This window comes from Medicago sativa, chromosome 4 (assembly GCF_051527215.1).
Source record: "Medicago sativa cultivar Bolivia chromosome 4, Bolivia_mono, whole genome shotgun sequence".
NCBI classification, from domain to species: Eukaryota; Viridiplantae; Streptophyta; class Magnoliopsida; order Fabales; family Fabaceae; genus Medicago; species Medicago sativa.
The window spans coordinates 79,078,587-79,083,252 of NC_140752.1; the positions used below are offsets into that span (position 1 = coordinate 79,078,587).

Genomic DNA, 4,666 nt, shown 5'->3' on the forward strand with positions numbered 1-4,666 from the left:
GCTGATGGCTTCCTTTGTTGTTATTGAGGAGGAGTGAGCATCTGAGAGTTCAAAGCATTGCTATTTGAGTAGCTTAGATTTGGATGCTTATTGATGCCTGAATTGTAGTATTGATTCTGCCTTTGATAACCTCCCATGAAGTTAGCTTCTTCACTTGATCCTTCTGGAACACATTCACCATTGGGATGTTCTTCACCACATAAGTCACACTTGACTGCAGCTACTTGTTGTTGCTTATGAGCCAAAGTGAAGCCTTGAAACTCCTTAGTTAGAGCTTCGATTTGTTTGTTCATAGCTGCTTGGTTAGCAAGGATAGCAGTTTGCTCACTTACCCCAAACACTCCTCTTTCTTTCTTCTTAGCTTGATCACGATACTCATTGCCAGCCATGTTTTCAATTAGAGCTTGAACTTCATGATCAGTTTTGCTCTTGAGACTACCTCCCGCGGAAGCATCTAAGAACATTCTAGTGTTTGGTGTTACCCCCTCAGTGAAGATTTGGAGGTATTGTTTCTCGGTGAACTCATGATTCGGGCATCTCTTAAGAAGTAAGTTAAATCGCTCCCAAGCATCATACAATGATTCACCTTCTCCTTGCTTGAAGTTAGAGATCTCCATCTTCTTGTCCCAATACTTAGACATAGGGAAATATTTCTCCAAGAACTTCAGCTCTAACTCTTCCCATGTTTGGACAGTCCCGTTTGGTATTGTTAGCAACCAATCTTTCGCTCTTCCCGTCAAAGTGAAAGGAAACAGCCTTAGCTTCTTTTGTGCTTCAGTCACGGTGGCTGGTTGCACACAAAACTCACAAGTTTCAGCAAAGCGGCTCAAGTGTTCATGAGGACTCATAGCTTCAGTCCCATCGAATTGCTTGTCCCTCAAACCGTTGAGGACAGTTGTCTTGATGTCGAAAGCTACGGGGTTAGCTGGTTGAAAAGTGTGGGTCAGTTGACCGCGATGAGTGGTTAACCCGTAGTCTCCTAGCTTAGGTCTTGGTGCAGGTTCTCCCATGATAACAGATTTAGGAGAAGCAGATGTTTCAGATTCAGTTGAGAGTGACTCCGGTATTTGTTCTCGAACACCCGGTGGAACAGACTGAGCTAACCTTTGCGACCGGACAGCTTTCCGAAGTGCTCTAGTAGTCCTTTCAATTTCCGGATCGTACTCTAAGTCGTCTGAGCTCTGTTTACCTCGCATAAACAACAAAATACCTTAGTAGCACTGCACAACGCAAAGTAATCAAGTGAATATGAAAACAGAAAAATACAAAAATAAAAAAAAAACAGAAATTTAAATTGCAAAAACCCTAAATTATAACGTAATTGCCTTGTTGAAATAATTCAACAGTCCCCGGCAACGGCGCCAAAAACTTGATAGATCTCTGGCAAGTGCACCAAATACTATCGAAGTAGTAAAAATATCGATCCCACGAGGACTGTTTTTAACTTCAATAATTCAATTTCGTTATATAATTAGGATGTGTAAAGTTTGTTTTGTTTTGCCACTAGGCAGAAGATTTGGTTTGATTTTATGAAATCAAATAAAAGAAATTAGATTTGATTAAGAAAATATGAGAGAAAGATGAGATCAGATCCGTCCAATCCTCTAAGTTCCCCTAATTGGTCTACTGCACCTATTTGTTATGAACCCTCTTCTAGTTTACGATGATTAACAAATTAGCCCTAATCAATCCCTTGAGTTAGGACCCTCTTCTTAAACTACAGCCCCTAATTCCTTAGATGGTCTAATAATTCTTGAAGGTTTTACCGAACGTTAACCTATTATCACTAACAAACGATTATCTATTCCTAGACTAACCCTGTTTATTAGAACAATTCAATTAGGTCTAAGTTGAAAGCCATGGTCAGTGGTCATTCATTCTCACGAAATCAAGTTATATGTGATCAAGATATAAAAAGCATTAAGAACAATTGAATTGAATAAACTAGAATTGAATTCATAAACAAAATAGAGTTTCACAGCAACATGTGTCAATTAGGGTTACAAAGATTCATCGCGGATCTAATCTCTAAGAGATTTAGCTACTCATAATCGAGTTTACAAATAGCATAATCAATGAAATAATTAAACATACATGAATTGGTAAAAGGATGAAGAAATCGCCCTTCTAGCCGTCTCTGATGTCTCAAAATCGCACTTTGCTCTCCAAAATCGTAACCCTTGTTCTTCAGGATTAGTGCAGTATTTATAGAAGTCATGGGCCTGACCCATCAAAATCGCGCCGCGCCTTGTATAATGGCGTGCCGCGATTTCCCTCAAACAGGGAGGATGTAATTTTGCTTCAAAAATCGCAGCACGGCTTGAAATTGGCGTGGCGTGATTTCCTTCGAACAGACTTCAATATTTAAGCTTTTTGCACTCCAGAACAGTATAAATTGCATGAGAACTCTAACAAAATGTCACAATAAGTCCCTAATATTACGTAATGACAGGATGTCATCAATGGGAGAGACATCAAATGATCCTTAGGGATTGTCATCAGTCAAGCTAGTGACGGTAAAGAAGCGCTGGGTGGGAGGCAACCCACTATTTAATTTTCAGGTATGATTTTATTGCTTTCAAAAACAAAAACACAAAAATATTTTTCTTTTCTTTTTAATATGAGGCAGGAAAGTTTTCAAAAAAATAAAAATAAAAAATTGTTCAAGTATACCTCCTGCCAAGAAAATCATGCAAGGTACTGATGTCTTGCATGATTCTCTTCTCAAAAATTTTCAGAACTTAAAAGAACTCAGGCGTTTTTCAAGAAAACAATTTTTTTTTGGCCTGAGAAAGCAAAACACACTCCCTGTTTGCTCAAAATTGCGCCGCTCTGTGTATTTAGGCGTGCTGCAATTTTGAGGAACAGAAAGGCAGCCTCCCTGTTTGAACATCGCGCCGCGCCTATCCTTTGGCCGCAGCGCGATTTTGAATGGTATCTGCCCAGATTTTTAAAAAAAAAATTGACCGTTACTCAACCAGCCATTTCCCAACCGTTGCAAAAACTAGCCGTTACTAGCCGTTACAACATAAAATCGCGCCGCGCCTTGCATTTTGGCGTGCCGCGGTTTTCATCAAACAGGCCTATAAAACCAGCCTTTTTCACCATTCTTCCCATTCCCATTTTCCTACTGTTACTCTGTCAAAATTTCCCTAGAAACCTAACCACAAAATTCTTTCATTATCATCATCTTAATCACTTCCTAAACATCATCAAACCACAAATTCATCATCCATTCATCAACCTAAACCTTCACAATTCACCAATTTTCCAAAACTCCACAAATTTCCCATTCACCATCTTCCTTTCACTCACAAATGGCCTCCCATTCAAGAAACACTCGCTCAAAGAAAGCCACCAACCCCAAACCATCCACAAGCAAATCCAAACGCCCTCGTGCCGCATCCGAACCACCCGAAAACGCCATCCATTTCATCAATGACCAAGCCCAAGAGTTCCATCAATCTATGAAGAGTTTCAAAGTCATAGGGGAGAGGAAGTTTGATTTCACAAAGCTTGTGAAGTATCCTTTCTTTGAGACTGAATTACGAAGGAGGGGGTGGACGAGGTTGAATGAGAGGATCGACGAAGCAAACAACAAAACGGTGATCGTCGAATTCTTTGCAAATGCAAGGGTGTCCGATACACCCTTTCAATCTTTTGTTCGAGGCAAGTATATTGATTTTAGCCCGGATGCTCTCAATGCATGGCTGAATGTTCAAGCACCGGAGGAGTGTTGTGTTGAAAAATTGAGGAGGGAGAGATTTGACATTACGGAGGATACCTTTGATGAGATCATCACCACCATGTGTAGGCCTGGGTCGACTTGGAAAAAGTCCTGGATGCTTACCTATGCAGAGATGTTGCCGATACCCAAGGCGTGGGTGTCCTATTTGGTCCAGACTCTTGAGATTGCATCTTGCACTTCTGAAATTCCTCTCAAGAGGGTGCTTGCTGCCTATGCCATCATCAAGGAGTACCCTATAGATATTGGCCGCCTCTTGGCCAATAGTCTTCATGATCTAGCAACCGGGAACACCACACAATTAGGGCATGGAAGCTTAATTAATTGGTTGTGTGAGCAACAGTTGGTGCCAGCTTATGATAGTGATCTCAACACCAGCAATATGAAGCCGATCACCGACTCAGTCATGGATGGATTCGTGAAAAAGTATGAGGGGTACTTGAAAGAGAGAGAGAGGGAAGCAGCAAGGCAACAACAAATGGAGCAAGGAGGTAGTAGTGGTCAAGGAGGTTATGCTCCTCTTCACCCAAAGCTTGAGGAATTCATGCATGTGCAAGCTAATTGGATGAATGAAACTTCGGACCAGCTGTGGGTGAACCGTCCTAGGTTCTCAGCTGCGTTTGCTGCCGAGGCTCAATTGCATATGGGTCCGATTAGTGGGTCTTATGAGAGGTTTGGAGGCTCCCGTGAGCGCATGGAGCAATATTTTACACATCAAGAGGAGTACGGTATACGCATGAGGAGGGAAATCACTAACGATTTCAATGCCACCGAGCAAGATCAAGGGGATGGCATCTTTGAGGGATTGAGGACACCGGGGGCTGGACACTCGGATGATGATGTGAACATGGGCTGATCTACTGATGGATTAGCATTTTTTGATTTGTATTTTATTTTCAGTCATTTTTCTTTTGATGTATT

At 41.3% G+C, this 4,666-nt stretch overlaps 1 non-coding gene across 1 annotated transcript; it reads left to right on the plus strand.

Moving 5' to 3' along the window:
• The first annotated feature begins 519 nt into the window (after window positions 1-519).
• LOC146932306 (small nucleolar RNA R71) lies at window positions 520-626 on the plus strand. The gene has a single exon (XR_015009232.1). It is a non-coding gene; the product is annotated as a small nucleolar RNA R71 (small nucleolar RNA).
• Window positions 627-4,666: the final 4,040 nt, after the last annotated feature.